A 22,745-nucleotide genomic window follows, 5' to 3' on the forward strand; every position below is an offset into this window, starting at 1 on the left:
ACTTTCAGCCAACGAAATGGTGGAAGGTGATCAATGACTCTCTCTCCCTCATGTGGCAGATTGCATTATAAAAATGGCCAAAAGTCATAACAAATACAGAATGAACTCTTCTGCAGTGCTTTCCAGCACTTCAGGGCATCCATTGCAGACAGGAAATACTGCGGCCAATCTGTGAATAATAATCGTACAAACAACCATACAGTAAATAACCAATTAAACTGTGTTGACACTGTTGGTTGAAGGATAAATGTCAGCCCAGACAGGACGCTTGAACAGGGGAACTTTTACATACAACTAAAATGGCCGACAGGACCTTGGTTTCATGTAACAAAAAACTAAAATGGTGGAAACACTCAACAGATCTGTGTCAGTGGAAAGAGACACACTGGGCTGTAACTCGCACCCAGCGGTGTAAAGTCCTGTCCTGCTGGAATTAGGGGTTTGAAACGGAAGAGCTCGGATAGCTCAGTTGGTAGAACATCAGACTTTTAATCTGAGGGTCCAGGGTTCGAGTCCCTGTTTGGGTGATACTTTTAGGGGCTGGTTCAGCACACAGGGGCTGGTTTAGCACACTGGGCTAAATCGCTGGCTTTTAAAGCAGACCAAGGCAGGCCAGCAGCACGGTTTAATTCCCGTACCAGCCTTCCCGAACAGGCGCCGGAATGTGGCGACTAGGGGCTTTTCACAGTAACTTCATTGAAGCCTGCTCGTGCCAATAGGCGATTTTCATTTCCATTTTCATTTCATTTCATTTCACTTACCCATGGTGGAAAACTTTGTTCAACACCTGCGACACAGCCGCACAGTGGTTAGCACTGCTACCTCACAGTGCCACGGTCCCAGGTTCAATTCCCGGCTTGGGTCACTGTCTGTGTGGAGTCTGCACATTCTCCCCGTGTCTGCGTGGGTTTCGCCCCCACATGCTCCGGGTTCCTCCCACAGTCCAAAGATGTGCAGGTTTGGTGGATTGGCCATGGTCAAATTGCCCTTAGTGTCCAGGGATGTGCTGGTTAGGTGGGGTTATGGGGATAGGCTGGGGGACTGAGCTTGGGCAGGGTGCTCCTTCAGAGGGTCGGTGCAGACCTGATGGGCAGAGTGGCCTGTGGTTCTATCTGCCACTGGCTTGATGCCAGCAGTGAAGTATTCCTGAAGGTCACAGCGCAACGTAACGCTGGTGAGTTCAGGAAGGTAAGGCCCCTTTTTTCTATTGCACTGGCTGTGGGGGAGCAGATGGTTATAAGGGCTCAGTAAAACCAGGGAAAAGGTACTAGTCCAGGTAAGGGGATAGGATCTGGTGGTTTTGGGAAGGGTGGTCGGATTTGGGGCGGGGGAGGGGAAGCGGGTTGGGTTGTTGGTGGGGGCTCAAGTCGGGGGTGCATTGAGTATCGAGCCGGCAGCTTGGAGAGGGTGTGGTAAGAGAAGTCCAATGGGGCTGGGGTTCTGGAGATGGGGTGAATCCCATTAGTTGGGGGGTCAGTTAGGTATACCCTGGGGGATTAATTAGTTGGATTGTGGGGGGGTGCGGAGAATGGGGTGTCTCGTTCAGGCTCGGTCTGGGTGTTTAAAATAGTTACTCTGAAGTGTTTATTTATTCTACCTCGTTCAGCCCAGGCGGAAGGTGGTGCAGTGGTTAGCACTGATGCCTATGGTGCTGAGGACCCGGGTTCGAACCCGGCCCTGGGTCACTGTCCGTGTGGAGTTCGCACATTCTCCCCGTGTCTGCGTGGGTCTCAAGCCCACAGCCCAGAGATGTGCAGGTTAGGTGGATTGGCCACGCTACATTACCCCTTAATTTGGGAAAAAAAGTAATTGGGTACTCTAAATCTATAAAAAAAAAGCTTTAAAAAACCCTCTTTCAGTCCAGCTCAGCGTAATTATCCAGGGGAAGTGTGTTTTTGGACAATTACCGGATTAATCCTTACCTGGGTATCTCCCAGTGGATATCTGCAATCCTCTGTAATCTGATCTGGGGAGCCAGGAAGTTAAGGGCCTTGATATTTCACGTCTTTTTTAAAGTTTTTTTTATAAATTTAGATTACCCAAATATTTTTTCCAATTAAGGGGCAATTTAGTGTGGCCAATCCACCTACTCTGCACATTTTTGGGTTGTGGGGGCGAAACCCACGCAGACACGGGGAGAATATGCAAACTCCACACGGACAGTGACCCAGAGCCGGGATCGAACCTGGGACCGAACCTGGGACCTCAGCGCCGTGAGGCGGTTGTGCTAACCACTAGGCCACCGTGCTGCCCTTATATTTCAGGTCTTGACATATCATTGATGAGTCATCGAAATGCCGGCACTCCTAACTTGTCCCTTCGAGTCACACCCGCCTTCATAATCCAAATCCAACCTTCTGGGACTTAACTCGCTTCGCAACGCATGTTATTGTGCTGACCCAGGCCCAGAGAGGACTGAAGAACTGATGCAATGCTGGCATCAAATTGCTTCACCATATAGATGAGGCCTGTCCTCCGAGAGCTGATCTATCGATTCCCGACATGGTTAATAAGCTGCCGCTGGTCAGATGGTCTCCCTCTCGCCTCTGAAGCCACGAGGGTCTGGACTCAAGTTCCACTCTTGGGACTTGAGCACAAAATCCAGGCTGGTACTCCCAGCGCAGGCGGTGCAGCATTGTTGGGAGATGCCTTCTTGCCAACGAGAGGTTAAACCTCAGGACCTGACTGCCCACCAGTGACATTAGAGATGGCACACGCGCTACTTTGCAAAAGAGCAGCAGAGTTCTCCCTGCGTTGCTGGGCCAGTAACCGTAGGCCGATATCAATTTTCTAAAAGAGCACATTGGCCAAGAATTTCCAGTCCCTCTTGGCACAGGATCAGGAATTGCTGCCCACGGTCTTTGGCTCGTCCCTCAATTTGTCTGCCCCGTCACAGGAGGACATTATCATACCGTTATCATATTGTTGCTGCTGGGAGCCTGCTGTGTGCAAATTGCAGCATTACAACAGTGACTTCAAGAATATTCCATTGATTGTAAAGCGCAAAGTCTGTCTTTATCATTTTCAAAATCTCTTGACTTATGCGAGGGAGTTAATGGTCTCATTCCGGAAGGATTGCTTTATGCGGAAAACATTTCCCTCAATCTCCCATCTCGCTGGAAGCTGGTTAATTTTAAACACGTGTCCTCTAGTTCTGCGCTGACAACCTGAGTTAGAAAGAGCCTGCCTCCCTCTCCATGCTTTATATGCCTCTCAGCAGCTGAGATGTGTTCGTTGGATTTCACTTCCACCCAGCAGCGGACATTGCAAAGAAAAATGAGGTTGCGATAATGTTTATTGGTTGCTTCTGGGCAAAGAAAGATTCCACTTGCGATTCATGAATTGAAAGAAAAAAGTTTTGTTTTTAGAAACTTGATGCTCTTCACTTCTTGGGTCGTTCTGTTCCTGCTCCGTACGCTGGAACAGCGCCAGGGTCCCGGGTTCGATTCCCGGCTTGGGTCACTGTCTGTGCGGAGTCTGCACGTTCTCCCCGTGTCGGCGTGGGTTTCCTCCGGGTGCTCCGGTTTTCTCCCACAAGTCCCGAAAGATGTGCTTGCTAGACAAATTGGACAGGCTGAATTCTCCCTCTGTGTACCCGAACAGGTGCCGGAATGTAGATTAGGGGATTTCCACAGTAACTTCATTGCAGTGCAGTAAGCCTACTTGTGACAATAATAAAGATTGTAATTAGGCCCCATAACTGCTTTCACAGCTTTGCTGATACTCTATGGATCTTGTTGCTAGTTAGTCTCTGAGTGAGCTGTTATGATGGGCAGCGCCAGAAGGTCAGAAACCCACGTTTATAGCATTGGCAGCCATGCCAATCTGGGAGAGGGTGGTAGGGAAGGGTAATCTGTGAGTGTAAAACCTTGGTTGGGTCCTTCGATGTGGCAGCTGGGTCCCTTCAAGGTGGAATTCCCCCTCAACCCTCACCCTGTTTGCCTGCCACCTGCCCGCACAGGGAAACCTGCCAACCTGGACGCTTCCCCCTGCCATCCATTAAATCTAGGCAATGATGAGACAAGGCCTTTAAGTGGGAAATAATTTCCCACTCATGGGCGCCCAAATGTCTCATATGTGGGTGGTACAGCCTGACCCCAGTTTAATTGTGGGGAGGGCAGAGGCAGGCATGTTGATGGGCAGGCCACCTACTGGAATTGAAGCCCCCTGCCCCCAAATCCATAGGCAGCTGTGGGGGGAGGGGGGGGGGGGGGGGGCGGTGAGGTGGCCGATGACTGTGGGGCATTAAATCCAACCCGTTAATTCCTTGAGGCAGTTCTGAAAGCTTCGCTCGGTTTATTTTTCGTCCCTGCGCTAATGGGGAGGGAGCTTTTTTTTTTAGACACAATGAAAAGTGTTTTTGAAACAAACCATTTCTTGACATGGGTCACTCACTTGGGGACAAACCTCCCATTGTTCCAGCTTTTGGTTGTCAAGTGCTGGGGAAAGCTGAATGTGTAAGTACTGAACAATCATCCTTTTCACTGTGGGACAGTTAAGAAGCTGTGAAGACATTCGCTCCTCCCCCCTGCTCTCCCCCCCCCCCCCCCCCCACCCCCACTCTCTCTCTCGCTCTCTCTGAACCTTTTTTTTGAGATTGTCACAAAGCGCGACAGCCCCTTCCATCAATTGCAGAGCGTGACGGTGCAGAAACAGGTCAGTTGGCTCCAACAACAAGGCTGACCTCTTGTTTCTGAATGCTGGTGAAAATTTGGTGTGCCTACACCACACGGGCTGCAGCGGTGCAAGAAGACGGCTCCCTGCCACCTCCTCAAGGGCAATTGGGGATGGACCATAAGTGGTGGACTAGCCTCGACACCCACATCCCGTTAAAGAATAAAGAGAAACCTCTTTGGCCTTAAATGAATAAAGGAGGAATGAAACCGCTTGATCAGCGAAAAGATATTTGGACTCAGTTTGCCTAGCCGACCATTGAGTGACTTCCATAGAATCAAAGAATCATATAATTTACAGTGCAGAAAGATGCCATTCGGCCCATCGAGTCTGCACCAGCCATTGGAAAGAGCACCCTACTTAAGCCCACGTTTCCACCCCATCCCTGTAACTCAGTAAACCCACATAACCTTTTTTTCCTACACTAAGGGGAAATTTATCATGGCCAATCCATCTAACCTGCACGTCTTTGGACTGTGGGAGGAAACCGGAGCACCCGGAGGAAAACCCACGCAGACATGGGGAGAACGTGCAGACTCCGCACAGACAGCGACCCAAGCCGGGTATCGAACCTGGGACCCTGGAGCTGTGAAGCAACGGTGCTAACCACTGTGCCACCGTGCCACCCAACTTTGCCAGGGCCACAAATTCCGAAACATAAACAGGTGGCGTGAGTGAGTATGGCGTAAACTAGTCAGCAACTGGGAGCTAAAGGTATTTGCGATAGGTACCGTCACCTGCCATGTGTAGGAGTGAAATCTCTGAAGCAGTTAGTGTCGCTTACTCGATCTAACATAGAGGAAACATCAGTCCTCGTTGCATAAACACTTTTATTCTGTTTCTTTTACCCTTGGGTAAACATGGCAATGGGGTTGACACAGATTGAATTAAAACATCCAAAAATGATCGAGATATCTCGGCATTGCTGGCTGGTTTACCCATCCCTATAACTGCCCTGCAGATGGTGGCCATAATCCCATGTGTTGAAGGGGCTCTCACAGCGCTGTTTGATCGGGTGTGCCAGGACATTGACACGCCAACGACAAAATAATGACCAATATGCATCCAAGCCAATAAAAATAAAAGTAGTCAATTTGCAAACATTTGTCCTGGTTGACCATTTTACAAGCCATTTAGTGATTTAATCGCAAACTGCAGCGAATACTGGACAGAGAGAGTTGTCACACCAAGCCGGTTACTTCTAAAACGTATTGCTCCCTGAAGGTGAGACTTGGCCGAGACGTGGGCCAGAATTTCATGATTGAACGTTCTGCTTTGAGCAGAAAATCTGGCAGTCGGTCACTTTGGATTTCATTCACTGAAATCCTGCATGGCTGGAGTGAGTGGGAAGGCGGTGCGACAAGGGATTTGTTCAATTTTGGGCAGTGGGGAAGGATTTGTTCCGTTAGGATTTTGTGAGTGAATGGGATGGACTTCAATCCAATGGAATTTAGTGCGCTGAAAGTGAATGGGAATGGATTTGATCCACTGGGATTTTGCATGGGAATGATTTTAGGATTTTGTACAATGGAATGGAATGCGCAGGAGTTTGGTCCATTGGGTTTGTGTAGATTAGGAGTCAATGGGAAGAGATTTGACCCTTTGTGTTTTACACAGGAACATGTGCCTGAGGAGTTGGCCATTCATCCCTTCAAACCTGCTCACCATTTGATAAGATTTGAATATGGCTCAACTCCACTTTCCTGTCCAACCCCTTTTAAGTGGGGCTGGTTTAGCTCAGTGGGCTAGACAGCTGGTTTGTGATGCAGAACAAGGCCAGCAGCGATTCCTGTACCAGCTGAATTCTCCCTCTGTGTAGCCAAATAGGCTCCGGAATGCGGCAACTAGGGGCTTTTCACGGTAACTTCATTGCAGTGCTAATATAAGCCTACTTGTGACAATAAAGGTTGTTTATTTATTTAATCCCTTGTTTATCAAAGCCCCATCAAGGCCCAGCAGGCTCTCTGGGGCGACTAGGGGCTTTTCACAGTTACTTCATTGAAGCCTACTCGTGACAATAAGCGATTTTCATTTCATTTTGCCCCAGTAGGACTACCTCTTCTTCTACACCCTACCAGGTATAGGACCAAGCCACCTTCATCAGATAAGCCTTTCATCCCAGGAATGAGTTGAGTAGAGCTTCTCTGAACTACTTCCAATACATTTATATTCTTTTTTCAAACAAGGAGATCCATGCTGTGCATAGTACTCCAGCTATATCTGACCAGAGCCCCCTACGCCAGCAGCAAACCTCCCTTCTTTTATTTCTCTTTCCCTGTGCAATGAACACCAACACTCCACTTGAAACAAATGGGATGAACAGGAAGGTATTTAGTCCATTGGGATTTTTCATAGAATTGGTCAATAGGAGAAGGATTGGTCTCAATTGGAAATCAGTGCCTGAATTAGGGATCTGTCCATTTGGAGGAGGAATATTCTGTAGCTCGCAGCAGTGTGGAAGAGATGTATTCACAGCAATTTGCACAATAATGATTTCTTCTGCCGCAGGAGCTAGCCATGAGGCTGGGTCAGAATTCGAGAGATGCTGACGATGGAACTTAAGGCCGAAATTGGAAAAATGGTGCATCAAAAATCTATGGGTTGAAGAGATTAACATTTTAATAAATGCCAGCTGTCGACAGGAATATCCCTGGGCGAAATCTAATGGCCGCGCCCGAACCGGGGCACGACACGGCTGGTAAACCACACGGGATTTACCCGGCTTGCCACGTCTAGCGGGATCTAACGGGAACTCACAAGGCATCGTGATCTGGATCCTGCCCATGGCGTGGGAGATCGAGATCTGGCTAATCTGCATAAACTGCAGCACTTTTATATGCACTCGCCGCAGTTACCCCCACACCTTGGAGACCCCGAGTGAGTGCCAGTTGGCACTGGTCTCCACAAAGGGGGAAATCAGACATATCAGTGCTTGGGGGCCGGGGAGGGGGCGTTTCCCAGGGTATTGAGTACCCCTGGGTGGCTGGGCTTTGGCAGGGTGGTATCCTGCCACCCAATGATGCCACCTGAGCATCTTGGCAATGGCACCTTGTGGTGAATGTAATATATGAATGTATATATACTAATTCACACTGTTATTGTAAGCGCAGTAGCGCCATCCTACCACTAGGGGGAGTAGCGCTGGGAGCACTTAGGAACTTGTATTGGGCTCCACCCTTGGTTCCGCCCACGACTCCTCCTCCTAGTACAGCTGTATAAGTATCCGTGTCCAGAGTCAGCCTGGGTCACTTTGAGTTCATCAACGGGTAACAGGCTGGCTCTGAAGTAAGTCGATTAAAGCCTAGATTCACATCGGAAACACGTGTCTGGTGAATTGATGGTTCCATCACACCTCAAGCCCTGCAGTGGGATTTTGGCACTCAGGAGTACGAGCTTGACTAATGGAATGATGGCTGTCATTTAGACTTATAAAGAGTTGCCTTTATCGGATGAATATCCCTGACCATTTGACATTTACAAACGTGGTGTTGAAACCACAATAAGTGGGTTGACTACCTCGCAGATGTCTGCAGCTAGTTGAAGTGTGATCTCATGCCCATTGCCCTGTCCCCTCCATGGTCCCTTGCCTTCCTGCTCCACTTTAAAATTAAAATTAAAAAGTGGGGGGGGGGGGGGCAAGGTAACACAGTGGTTAGCACTGTTGCTTCACAGCTCCAGGGTCTCAGGTTCGATTCCCGGCTTGGGTCACTGTCTGTGCGGAGTCTGTACGTTCTCCCCGTGTGTGCGTGGGTTTCCTCCGGGTGCTCCGGTTTCCTCCCACAGTCCAAAGATGTGCAGGTTAGGTGGATTAGCCATGCTGAATTGCCCCTTAGTGTCCAAGAAGGGCAGGTGCGGTTACTGGGTTACGGGGATAGGGTGGAGGTTTGGGTTTAGGTAGGGTGATCTTTCCAAGACTCGATGTGGTGCTGGTGCAGACCCGATGGGCCGAATGGCCTCCTTCTGCACTGTCAATTCTATGATTCTATGAACAAGTGATATTCATTGTGTATTGGGAAGTATCTCCAATAAACACATAGTGACCAACATCATTCCAGAAAGAAGATTTCTAAACTCGGAGGGATTTTAGATGGGGTAACTGGAGAAAAATTGCTTCTAATGGCAGTAATCAGGGGACACAGATTCAAGATATTTGGGAAAAAGAACCAGATGGGAAATGCAGAGAACGTTTCTTACGCAGTGGGTTCTGACGAGCTGGAAGGTGTTGGCTGTAAGGGTGGAGGAAGCGGATTCAATGATAACTTTCAAAGAGGAATCATGGATTTCGGAGAGGGAAACTTTTGCAGGACCCAGGGGGAAAGACAGGAGGTTGTGGGATAAATTACATAACTCCTTCAAAGAGCTCGTGCACAGGCGAAATGGGTCAAATCACTGCCTTGTGCGCTGTGCGATCCTGTGATATGGTTTCAAATGAATTGCAAGGCAACTGGGAAAATTACAACTGGTGGTGCTGTTAGCCTGAGATTCACGGGCTCCGTCTACGCTGGCTCCTTTGGACATATTCTGTCTTTACCCCCATTAAACAGTCTGGCCAGCCAATAATAATCTCGACTTCATTTTTTTACACCACCTTCCAGACTTAACCTGCATGAGCAGGTCTACGCATCCGCTGCTTCACAATCTGCTCATTCTGTGCGGTGGAGACTGCGTCTGTCAGACCAAAGCTGAGAGGAACGTGTGAGGCAGGAGGCAGTGGAGAATCAAAAATGAGATTTGCGGATTGGCTCGAGGTACTGAAAAATTTAGAGCTCCCGAGAGGAACTTTTATTTCTCTTTCAATCTATGCAAAACTCCAGACTCAATGCAGTGGCAGAAACAGTGGGCAGCCAGCTGACTGTGAAACCGAACTATATTCCTGTCCACGTGGACAATGCATTCTTTCAGTCTCCCCAAAGTTGCAAGAACTTTTGAAAAAAAAAGACTACATTCAGACGAGTGCTTTGCCTTGGAGCCAGAACCAGGAGAGATGTGTGTGGGATAGATGCCAATGAAAGATTAGAAGTGAAGATTGATCCCAAGGCTAGTTCTCGTAGTTATATTTAAAAACTTGCCCCAGTGGACGAGGAAGCAGTACTAACTGCTGGGCATGTGCTGCTGTGTGCCGTGCAATTGGATCAGCTGTGGTTTGGAAGCAAGGCTGCTTTGGGGCGGGTTCCACATGGCTGCCCAAACCGAGTTGCATTGTGATTTGGGACCAGGACTAATATCTGTTTTGATGAGTCTGAATCAGTATTCTTAGCATGACTCGGGGAGATATTTTTTGCATTAGGTGTGAATCCATTCAGCCCGGCCCGCCAAACTATTCTCGCTTTCGGTCTGGAGTTGGTTTCGGCGATGCTTGGAATTGTGCACAGGGAACGCCATGACTATGAAATATCCGTTGCCCATAACCGATCATCCATCAAACCCTCGTCTTCGCTGACCTGACACTGGCCCCCGGGTCCCTCAACGCTTCAATTTTTAAATTCTCATTCTTGTTTCCAAATCCCTCCGGCCTCTCTTTCTCTGCTTTCTCCTCTAGCCCAACAACCTTAGAACTTAGAACAGTACAGCACAGAACAGGCCCTTCGGCCCTCGATGTTGTGCCGAGCCATGATCACCCCACTCAAACCCACGTATCCACCTTATACCCGTAACCCAACAACCCCCCCCCCTCCTCTTAACCTTACTTTTATTAGGACACTACGGGCAATTTAGCACGGCCAATCCACCTAACCCACACATCTTTGGACTATGGGAGGAAACCGGAGCACCCGGAGGAAACCCACGCACACATGGGGAGGATGTGCAGACTCCGCACAGACAGTGACCCAGCCGGGAATCGAACCTGGGACCCTGGAGCTGTGAAGCATTTATGCTAACCACTATGCTACCATGCTGCCCATGGGATTCTTTGGACTCCTTCAGCCCTGGCCTCTTGAACATTTTCTGATTTAATTGCTCCGCCATGGGTGACCAGGCGGTCAGCTGCCTGGGCCCCCGAGCTGCGGGTTTCTCTCCTTCACCATCTCTCCACCTCCTCCCTACTCCTTTGGGAAGCTTCTTGAAACCTGCCTCTTTGAACAAGCTGTTGGTTGCCCCTGCCGTTGATGCCCCCTCAGGTTGGGTGTCAGATTCTGTTTGATAACCGCTCAGGTGAAACATCTTGGGATATTTTACTCTGGGTAGTTATTGAAGTTTACTACATGTAAAGGAGGCCATTCGGAGGTGAGGTGGTCAGCTTCGTGCAGGCTGCAAATTGCACCGTTGTCGCCGGCGGTCATTGGGCGCAGTTTGTGCGACAGGAACCAATTGCACCAATGTATGCACACCCTCCTGGAGATGTGCGTCGGATACCCATCGGTGGTTCAGTTTGATCACCTACACGTGCGTAAAGTGGCGTCTTCACTTTGAACTCCATGTCAAATCTGGCTCACAGCTCCAGAAGATTTCAATCAGGGAATCTGTATTGGGGTCGCCTGGTATTTGGTTAGCTTTGTCAGGGGGCAAAGGATGTGCTTTTCATAATCTCAGCGTGTTCCAATGCTGCAGCCAAGCTGCACACAGCAAGATCCCAGTGTCAGCATGAGGTAATGATCCGAGAATCTTGAGTTTGTTTTTAATGACACTGACTGAGGGACGAGTCTCAGCTAGGGTACCAGGTAGAAACACCCTGCGCTTCAAAATAGTGGCTATGGGATCCTTTAGATCCACCTGAGAGGGCACTCAGTTTAACGTCACGCTGCAGGGAGAGCTCTGCCCTTGGAGTACAACCCAGGACTTTTGATTTGCCACTCGTGAGAAGTACGTTCGCCACCCCCACCTTCTCCGGGACTACTACGGATGGGGTGAGAAATGCCGGCCTTCCCAATGATAACCACATCCCGAGAACGAACATGGCGGATAAAAGAAAAATAAGCCCCCCCCCCCGCAGCCCTGCACAGGTCTCAGATGATTGGAAAGGATCGAGTGGAAGCAGAGACTTTGAACAAGTCAGAGAGCCGACTCCCTCAAATCACTTGTATTGTCAATTCCTCCAAGCTTTAACAATCTGTCAAACACTCTGCAGGGAAGCAGCACCTACAGAGACATCCTGCATTACAAAAGAACCCAACCCCTCCCCATCCCCTCCCCCATCCCCAGCAACCCCTGGAAGATGCATGTTTTTGTCTTTGTTACTTGTCATGTAAAGTAAACCTTCCATCCGGCCCTTCTTTAAAATCATTCCTTTGCTTTTTGTAGTACGAGTTGGCTGATGTCAACCCCCTACTGCGCTTTCTCAGGACGCCTTTCCTTCACAACCGCCCCCCCCCCCCTCCCCCCCCGCCCCCCCTCGCATTTCATTGTTGAAAACCCAATAAAACATCCTTGCTGTGTTCAATTATCCCATGAATGAATGGGAGCTTGTCAGTCCCCGCGTGGAAATGCCCAATTCATACACACTGCCCATGCCTTCAACCTGCGCACATCCAATACAGAGGGATGGTGGGGGAAAGGAGTGGCTGTTTGGCTGATGCTGTGCTCTTTGCTCCACACGTTACAAGCAAAACCCATCAGACTTCTGCTTTTTGCATGAAGTAGTCTTTTCAGTTATGGCTGGACTGCTTCAGGCAAGGCACACATTGACAAATTATACCGCAAAAACACACTTGCTTCAGCCGCAACTTTCTGAAGCAACATTTGCCAGATGCTTCGTAACAAGAGAAAAGAGCGAGAGGACAAGATAGCAGATTATTAGTTCCACTTTGCAACAGATCGCTTGTATCTTTTCACCACAACCAGAGCTGCCAACACTGGTTTGGATGTCAGGTTCCAACACAATGCCCCAGCTCCTCCATAACTCAGGAGAGCGTGGACCATGTGGACTACATCGGCCGAGCAGTCAGTCTGCACCTTCCTGCCTCCACCTCGGGTGTTGGCTCAGTGTGTGGCAGTCATATCCATCATGGTGGGAAGGCGGTGAGCTCAGGGGCAGCTCTGTGAGTTCAGTGCAAAGCGAAGTGTGCAATGAGGGTGATACTAAACCAAGGGCGTGACCCCCTGTTCTCTCAGGTGGTCGGTATGGATCACACAGCGCCATTTTAATAAAGAGCACCAGGGTTCTCCCTACCGCCTGAAGCGATATTGATTCCCAATCCAACATCAATAAAGATCTAGGGCGCGATTCTCCGAGCCCCGCGCCGGCCCGGAGAATCACCGCAACTGCGCCCCGACGGCGGCGTGCGATTCTCCGATGTGCGGAGAATCGGCTCCATTTGCACTGGCGCGTTTGACACGGCGCTAGCCTCGGGCCGCTGGAATCTGCGGGGCAGCCGATCTCCAGCCCGGATGGGGTCCCGCCGGCGCTGTTCACCCCTGGGCGCTGCCGGCGGAAACTCTGCGTGAAGGGTCGAGGGCGGCCTGTGGGGCGGGGGAGAGCGCTCCTTCACCCGGGGGGGGGGGGGGGGGGGGGGGGGGGGGGGCTCCAATGGGGTCTGGCTAACGATCGGGGCCAACCGATTGGTGGGCCGGCCTCTCCCCCCCCCCCCCCCCCCCCCCACCCCCCGGGGTTACTTTGTTGCGCCGCCGGCCCCTGAATCTCTACGCCATGTTGTGTAGGGGCCAGTGCGCTGAAGAAGCCCCCCATTCATGCGCGGGTTGGCGTGGCGCCCGTTTGGCGCCAGGAAAGGAGGCTGGAGCGGCGTGAACCGCTCCAGCGCCGTGCTGGCCCCCCTGTGGGGGATAGAATCAGTCGTCCCCACGCCCGCTTCGTGCCGTCGTGAAACACGACGGCGTTCAGAATTGCCCCTCGAGTGTTGTTCGTAGGATCTTGCTGTGCAACGATTTGGCGGCAACGTTTCCGACATCACAGCGGTAACAACACTTTTGGCTTCAAAGTGCTTTGGGATATCTGAGGTTGTGACAGGCATTGCATAACTGCAATTATTTTTGACTGCAGCCTGCATTATTTAGTGACCTTACCCTGTAAAATATAAATATTGTTACAATTAGTGTTCCGTGTTGTGCAATGTTGTGATTTATTGTGACAGTAAACCATTGCACCAATAGAAATGACTGGAGTTCAGACATAGGACCTGTTTACCTGTCTGACAGTGGAGGAAAACGTGAATTTTTTAAACATAAAACCTGAAATCTACTTTGCTGTTTACCAGCCAATGTTGCAGATATATCCAAGCTCTTGGATACGTTATTCACCAGTTCCACGAGTCGTATCATCATAGAATTATACAGTGCAGAAGGAGGCCATTCGGCCCATCGGGTCTGTACCGGCTCTTAGAAAGAGCACCGTACTTAAGCCCATACCCCCACCCGAACCCCGTAACGCAGTTCAAACATTTTTGTTTGGACACTAAGGGCAATTTAGCACGGTGAATCCACCTAACCTGCACGTCTTTGGACTGTGGAAGGAATCCGGAGCGCCTGTAGGAAACCCATGCAGACACAGGGGAGGACATGCAGACTCCGCACAGACAGTGACCCAAGCCGGGAATCGAACTTGGGACCCTGGAGCTGTGAAGCAACAGTGCTAACCACTGTGCTACAGTGCCGTCCACTATTTCACACTGTTTAAGCTTCACACACTGGGCAGATCCTTGCACTGATCACCAAAACTAGAGTGGAGTACTTGTTAACAGGGATCCATTGCTTTATATGCAGAATAACAGATAATGGGGAGAGCGTTACAGGCTGGGATCTGATTGAATGGTTTGGATGGTGATAAGAACTAACTGTGGGCTGAGACGTGTGATGAATTACCAGTTAATTTTATTGGCGTCAATTGAGGACAGAATGTTGGCCAGGAAAACACGGAAATTCCTATCCGCTCTTCTTCAGACAGTGCCTTGCCCGAAGCTGGAGGATTCCATAAAACCATAGGAAATAGGAACAGGAGGAGGCCATTCAGCCCTTCGACTCTGCTCCACCATTTAATAAGATCGTGGCTGATCCAACATTCATGAATTCCACTTTCCTGTCTTATCTCTAACCCTTAATTCCCCACTGATTAAAAACCTATCGAATTCAGCCTGAAAACGTTCAAGGACTTGGCCTCCACAGCTTCCTGGGGCAAAGAATTCCAGATATTCACTGCTCTTTGACAGAAGAAATGCTTCCTCAGATCTCTCTTGAATGAGCACCTCCTTATTCCGCGACTGTGCCTTTTGATCCTGCACTCTCCCATCAGTGGAAACATTCTGCCGCTGTTTACACCGTCCAACCCCCCGAGAATCTTATATGTTCCCTCTTTCCCTCTTTCTCCTGAAGGTAGAATCCCTACAGTGCAGAAGGAGGCCATTCAGCTCATCAAGCCTGCGCCAACCTGCTGAAAAAACACCCGACCTAGGCCCACCTCCCTGCCCGAACCCCACAACCCTGCCCAACCTGCACATCTTTAGGGGAAGGTGGTGACTTCATGGTATTGTCACTTGAACTGGTAATCTGGAGGTCCAGGCTACTGCCCTGGGGACCTGGTTCAAATCCCACCATGGAAGATGGTAAATTTGAATTGAATGAAAAAAAATCTGGACCTAAAAATCGATCGATAACCATGAAACTATTGTCGATTGCCGTAAAAACCCAGCTGGTTCACTCATGTCCTTTAAGGAAGGAAATTTGCTGTCCGTACCTGGTCTGGCCTACATGTGACTCCAGGCCCTCAGCAATGTAGTTCACTCCTAACTGCCACTTAGGGATGAGCAACAAATGCTGGTCTTGAAAGCGATGCCCACACCCAATGAGTGAATAAAAAAAAAAAATCTTCGGACTATGGGAGGAAAGCCACCTGGACACGGGGAGAACGTGCAAACTCCACACCAACTATCATCCAAGGCCAGAATTGAACTCGGGGCCCTGGCGCTGTGAGGCTTCAGTGGTAACCAATGTGCTACCGTGTCACCCTTAATACTTTTTAAAAACGAGTTGATCAAATTTCTGGTCATTTGCCCTTACATCTCCAATGTGGTTTGCTGTCAGATCATAGAATCTTGGACATTTTTAGCACGTAAAGTGATTTGTCGAGTCTAAACCGCATGAAAACCCAGACTTCCAGCTCTCCGTTTGCAGCCCTGTGCACACCAAAGTGTTTTTTAATCCAGTGAGGTTTTTCGCCTTTATCCCCCTCTCTGCCCTTGAGTTCCACCTCCCCCCCACCCCCCATCGCCCTCAGGGAGAAAACAATTGCTCCAGAACTCCCCTCTAAGCCTTTTATAAATTACCTCCAATCCATGGTCCGCTGGCTATTGGCCTCTCTGCTGATGGAAATAGTTTCTTCCCGTTTATTCCATTTAGGCCCCTCTTCTCCTCAGTTCAATCTCCCTTCAGCCTCTTCTGCTCCATCAAAGCAAGCTCAACCCATCAATCTTCCCACCGAGCTCAAATCCTGCAGTTCTGGAATCGTGCTCAGAACTCTCCTCTCTACCTGCTCTTAGACTGAACATACCTTGTAAAGTGACGACTGGAAAGAACTCTATTTGCACTGTAGCTTGAAATGAAAATCGCTTATTGTCACGAGTAGGCTTCAAATGAAGTTACTGTGAAAAGCCCCTAGTCGCCACATTCCGGCGCCTGTTCGGGGAGGCTGGTACGGGAATTGAACCGTGCTGCTGGCCTGTCTTGGTCTGTTTTAAAAGCCAGCGATTTAGCCCAGTGTGCTAGTTTTATTGTTTAACAGCACAATCTCGCTCCCTGCCTGTGCCTTGGCTAATAAGGGAGATCGTCGACAGCAACCTTATTTACCTGACCTGCAGAACACAGTTTTGTTCCTCATTATCAACCAAAACTAACGGGGGAAAACCTCTTAATCATGTTCCCTACGTTTTTATTTTTATCATTGGCATGTACCACAGAGAAGCACTGAGCCCTGCGGGACCCCGCTGAACAGCTGACCAGTCACAAAAACACCCGTTCCCCCATTACCCTTTCATCGCCACCACTGAGCCAGTTTTAGATCCACCTTACCACACTCTCTGACCAGTCGGTCACGTGAGGCCCGCTCAGAAACTTTGCTCGTATCCAAGCAGGCCACGGCAAACGTGCTGACCTCATCGACTCACCTGTACCTCTTCGGGAAATTCAACCAAGTTAGTCAGACACAACCTTTCTTTCATAGTTCCATGCTGACCGCCTGCGATTATCCTGTGACATTTAAGGGATGATTTATACTAGCCCTCAGAATCTTTTTCAATGATGTCGCCACCACTGAAGTATGTTAACTGGCCTGTATTTACTGGTTTTACCTGTTCCTCCCCTGTTAAATAGCAGGGTAAAAGTAGCCGTCCTCCATTAGCACTGAACTTGGAGCCTTGCTTCCTTCACAATCCCAGTTTTTGTCACAGTGGAACCCTGGCTCAAAATATAGTAACTCTGTTTTTAGCAAATGTGGAGGAACTGAGTCACATGGGCTGCTGACAACAGGAAAAAACATTCATTAAACATGACCAAAGAAAGGGGAAAGCACACGGCTGGGGCGGGTAATATCGACCACAAACAGAGGAGATAGCAAAGCAAACACCATCGTCTTTGTGGCGATTGCAAACTGGCGGTAAATAGGGTCTCCAGTTTGGATCGGTAGCGATGATTGAGGACTTATGAACAAAACTGTCTGGAGGTCACTCATTTACAAAGCTCGATGCAGACCTCCAATTGGAGTTGGACCCTGAGTCCCTGCAGTACGTGACGATAAATACCCACAGGGGCTTGTATGCGTACACGAGGCTGCCTTTCAGGGTTTCATCGGATTGCGCGATTTTCCCGCGAGTTACGGAAAGTATTCTGCGGGGCATTTTTCACACCAAAGATGTAATCTATCTGGGATATCAAGTAGAACTGGATGATCAACACCCGGTGGAGGAAACGATACACGCCATCAAACAAGCCTCCACACAGGAAAACTCAACTCTGATTGTTTCTGGGACCAGTAAACTACAACGGCATATTCACCCTGGGAATCGCAACCATACTAGCCCCCCCTGCACACTCTGCTTAAAACAAATCAGGAGTGGCCATGGAGAGCGGCGTAGAAAGAAGCTTTTGCTAACGTGAAGCGATGGCTGACTTTGTCCTGTCTGCTGGCCCACTACTATCCTGCCAAACCCCTGCTGATCAACTGTGATGCCTCACCTTACGGAATTGCCAGCGTTTTGTCACATCGGATGGACGGCAGTAGGGAGCGGGCGGTTACATTTGCCTCCAGAACACTAGCCACAGTTGAGCGTAATTGTGGGCAAATCGAAAAAGAATGTCTGGTCGTGGTCTTTGCTGTCAAGAAGTTCCATCAGTACGTGTGTGAGTATCATTTCACGGTGTTGACAGACCATAAACCACTGTTTATGGATAAGTGCATTCCGAGCATGGCCAGACCAGAGATGGACCCTCTTACTGGCAGCATATGAGTACACGTTGGAGCATCGGCCAGGCAAGCAGATCATAAATACGAAGTGTTGGATCAAGTCCCACTGTGGATGAAACCACCAACGCCCCCCAGAGCCGATGAAGTCATAGCCGCGTTGCACATCGTGGCTACGTTATCAGTTACGGTGCCCCAAATACGTAAGTGGACACAAATGGAACCCTTGCTGTCCAAAATCCCTCATTTATTATGTGTGGGGGCCAGGATGGACAATTACCCAGCGTGTTAAATACTTTTTCCATCAAAATAGAGTTGAGTGGGGAAGACGGCGTCCTCCCTCAGGGGGACTTGTGTTGTCGTTCCATACAAGGTTCAGGGCCTCCTACTGAGGGAGCTTCATAACGATCACCCGGGAGTGTCCAATATGAAAATGCTCGTCCGCAGCTATGTCTGGTGGCCGGGCCTGGACGCAGAGATGGAACGACTGGCCCAACAACGGAGTGTGTGCTCCCCTCCCTGGCTGCACCTCTTTATCCCTGGGAATGGCCTTGGGTACGGCTTCACCCCAATTTTGCCGGCCCTTTTCAAGGTTCCACGTTCCTGATCATAATCGATGTGCATTCAAAATGGCTGGAGGTCCACAGGATGCCGTCCACGACTTTGAGGGCGATGATTGAGAAGCTGCGATTCCCTGTTTCGCACACACGGTATCCCAGATGTGTTAGTCACCGACAATGGCATGCCATTTACGAGCCAGGCGTTTGGGGGTTTCATGGAAACTAACGGGGTACGACACAGCCGCACGGCCCCGTATCACCCACCCCGCTTTGAATGGTCCAGCTGAAAGAGTGGTGCAAATGTTCAAGAGAGGATTGAAAAAGCAGACCTCGGCTTCCCTTGACACTCTCCTAATCAGGTTCTTATTGTGTTACCGTACTACTCCACATTCGCAACCAGCGTAGCATCGGCAAAACCATTGATGGGCCGCAGACTTCAGACTCACCTTGTTTTTCCAGATAGTGGCAGGAGAATACACCGTGGTCAAGAGCAACAAAGGCGTTGCTCGAAAAGTCGTGAACAGACCAGACATTTCGTACCAGGTTACGTGGTCCACACTAGGAACTTCATTGACAGCGCCAAGTGGGCTCCAGGCACGGTAGTTGGACAAGCAGGACCTATATCGTACCAGGTTCGGGTGCAGGACTGAGCTTTGAAGAGGCATCGATATCATCTCTGCAGCAAGAGACCAGCAATAAGCAATACTCGTCCAGAGGAGCCAGCCATGACCCAGACAGCCCCGGCAACAGTAGCTTCCAGGGGGTTACCCCAAGGGCAAACCGATGGAGAAATGAAGGAGGTTGAGGAATCCAATTCCACCATGGAAACCCAGGCATCGGACGTTTCTGTCGGATGAACATACCGATCAGCAGGCACCAGTGCTCATCCAGCCACGGTGATCAGCGAGGAAGCGACATCCCTGATCACAGCACATTTTGTTTGATGTTGCTACTGTGAAGAGACATGGGATGCTTTACTACGTTTAGCACTCTCTAGAAATGCCAGTTACTGTGAGTCATATCTTCAGGAGCTGCCTGAACAACCTGAAATCTCTCATTCAAGGTCTGGAACTTCCAACAGTGCTGATAGTCCTGTGCTGGAGTGTCAATAACAAGCTCAATTCCCAGCACAGAGCAGGACCACACAGCCCCCTGACTGTGACAGGAGGGTCCAGGTTGACCATTCTAACCTTGTTCAGAAACGCACAGTATGATTGTCTCCCAGCATGCTGGATTTTAAAATGCCCGTGCTCATGGTCAGATCCCTCCATCGTTCCCTCCTTATCTCTACCTCCTTTGGCCCTGACAACTCTTGCCTCCTCTAACTCTGGCTTCTTGCATAACCCTGATTTTAATCATCCATCAGCGGTGGCCGTTCCTTCATCTGCCAGGGCCCCAGGCTCTGGAATTCCCTTCCTAAACCTCGTCCGCCCCTCTCTCCCCCTCGACTAAGCTCTTTGTTTTTATTCATAATTTATCCTGACGAGGCTCGGTGCCAGTTTTTTCTCTCACAATCGGCCCATGAAATGCTGCGGGACACTTTGCGGATATAAAGGCACTTGATAAATATAAGTTGCTGTTGTTAAAAAATGTGCTGTCACATTATTTGTGTTCACTGTCATTGTGACATGGGTAATGCTTAGCAATTGCTTGTTCTAAATGGAATAATGAACTGCGTTTCTTGGCCGCAGAATGATCGACACTGCTTTTCCCCGCGCCACCATCGAACTGTACGGGGAAGGCCTTGACGAGCAGTTCCCCACACCCAGGAGGTTGGTCCGAGGAATGTCGCCCTGGGCATTGATACAACTGTAATTCCCACCTCTCTCCTCAATCTCCAGTTGCATATTCCTTCAGGCTCATTGAAAAGCCTTTGCATAACAAGCTGTTGCGACTGACGTTGACATGTCACATCATGGAGAATAATTAAATCAGCCCACTCACAATGGAAGGGGAAGCCGGCTGTGCAAAGGACCTCTTGTTATCACCCAGCTGCGGAGGCGGAGGGTGGGGTGGAGGCGGGAGGTAGGGAGGGGAGTGCGTTCATTGCCTCTGGTCAGTCACATTAGTTCGCCCTCTTGAGATTTGACTTTCATCGTATTGATGACCAGCTCCCATCAATACTCCCCTCTATCCCACACAACTTCTCTGTTGGGCATTTTAATCAAAAGATGCTTCATATCCCCAGGGACCTGACCACAGGTGTGTCCACCAACTTGCTGCATTGCTCAGAGGTGGCCAGCAGATGGCGCTCCTCTCTGCAGTTGGAAGCGATCCTCCACCTCAACGTCCTGCTCTTCACTATTTTACCTTCCTCCAATGCTCCCCCTAACGTCTAATTTATAGTGCATGGCCGGCTTGTTGCATTGTACTGTCCCTTTAAGATTGCTATGCAACCGTCCATGCAAACAGGAGGACAGAAGAAGTAGGAGTAGGCTATTCGGCCCATCAATGCAGCAAGTTGGTGGGCACACCTGTGGTCAGGACCCTGGGGATATGAAGCATCTTTTGACTTCTTCCTTCCGCGCCTTACCCTGTAGGGCTCCGCCACGGAGGAGGCACTCCCCCTGCGCATGCGCCAGAATACGCCGGCCAGTCTGCGCATGTGAGGACCCACGCCAGCGGATTTGCGCATGTGCTAACTCGCGCAGACCCTTTGGCGCCGTCTGGCATGGAGCCCACCCCTCTGGCGCCGGACTAGCTCCCAGGAGTGTGGAGAATTCCGCTACTTCCGGTCGGCCGATGCCGGAGTGGTTCACGCCGTTTTCTTACTCCGTCATCGGGCCATCGCGCCGAATCGGGAGAATCCCACCTTTTGTTTTTATTCAACAAGACCTGACTACAGGACTGCGTCACTGTGATAGGACTGCTTCACAGTAATGCTGATAGCAGCACACTGTTCCCAGACTGCTTCACCACAATGCTAATTGCAGGACACCGTTCCCAGACTGCATCACCACGATGCTAATTGCAGGACACTGTTCCCAGACTGCTTCACTGTGACGCTGACTGCAGCACACTGTTCCCAGGCTGCTTCACTGTGACGCTGACTGCAGGACACTGTTCCCAGACTGCTTCACTGTGACACTGACTGCAGGACACTGTTCCCAGGCTGCTTCACTGTGACACTGACTGCAGGACACTATTCTCAGACTGCTTCACTGTGACACTGACTGCGAGGACATCGTTCCCAGACTGCTTCACTGTGACGCTGACTGCGGGACACTGTTCCCAGGCTGCTTCACTGTGACACTGACTGCAGGACACTATTCTCAGACTGCTTCACTGTGACGCTGACTGCGGACACTGTTCCCAGGCTGCTTCACTGTGACGCTGACTGCAGGACACTGTTCCCAGGCTGCTTCACTGTGACACTGACTGCAGGACACTATTCTCAGACTGCTTCACTGTGACGCTGACTGCGGGACACTGTTCCCAGACTGCTTCACTGCAATGCTGACTGCGGGACACTGTTCCCAGACTTTTTTTTTCAAAAAATATACTTTATTCATAAAATTTATCATAAACTTTACAGAACATTTCAAATTGTCTTGACTGTACATTTCCATCTGAGTTACATTAATTTGTCTTCAATTCAATTGGGATAACGTTACACCCGTATCCTACTTTAAGTTACAGTTCTTTCTTAAATATTTACATTGCTTTGTTTCTTTGATACATTGTTGTATTGAAGACCCGGACCGAGGGGTTTTACACTGTTACCAACCCCTCGGTGTACATTTGTTGGTAAGACCTTACACTGTGGTCTTTCCCCATTGCGCCTTGGCGGCAGCTGCCCCAAGCTTGAGTGCGTCCCTCAGCACGTAGTCCCGGACCTTGGAATGTGCCAGTCTGCAACACTCGGTCGAGGACAATTCTTTGCACTGGAAGATCAGCAGGTTTCGGGCAGACCAAAGAGCATCTTTCACCGAGTTGATGACCTTCCAGCAGCAGTTGATATTTGTCTCGGTGTGTGTCCCTGGAAACAGTCCGTAGAGCACAGAGTCCTGTGTTACTGAGCTGCTCGGGATGAACCTTGACAGATACCACTGAATCTTTCTCCAGACCTGCTTTGCAAAGGCACATTCCACAAGGAGGTGTGTGACCGTCTCATCTCCCCCACAGCCACTCCGAGGGCAGCGTGCAACGGTGCTGAGCCTTCGGGTGTACTT

The 22,745-nt window shown here is 49.9% G+C and overlaps 1 protein-coding gene and 1 non-coding gene across 2 annotated transcripts in view; both read left to right on the top strand.

The window, feature by feature from the left end:
* Positions 1–22,745, top strand: part of LOC119971087 (cadherin-11-like) — a 209,250-nt gene that overhangs the window by 53,642 nt on the left and 132,863 nt on the right.
* On the top strand, positions 455–527 carry trnak-uuu. Its single transcript has one exon. It is a non-coding gene; the product is annotated as a tRNA-Lys (tRNA).

Source organism: Scyliorhinus canicula, chromosome 9 (assembly GCF_902713615.1).
Source record: "Scyliorhinus canicula chromosome 9, sScyCan1.1, whole genome shotgun sequence".
Taxonomy (NCBI): domain Eukaryota; kingdom Metazoa; phylum Chordata; class Chondrichthyes; order Carcharhiniformes; family Scyliorhinidae; genus Scyliorhinus; species Scyliorhinus canicula.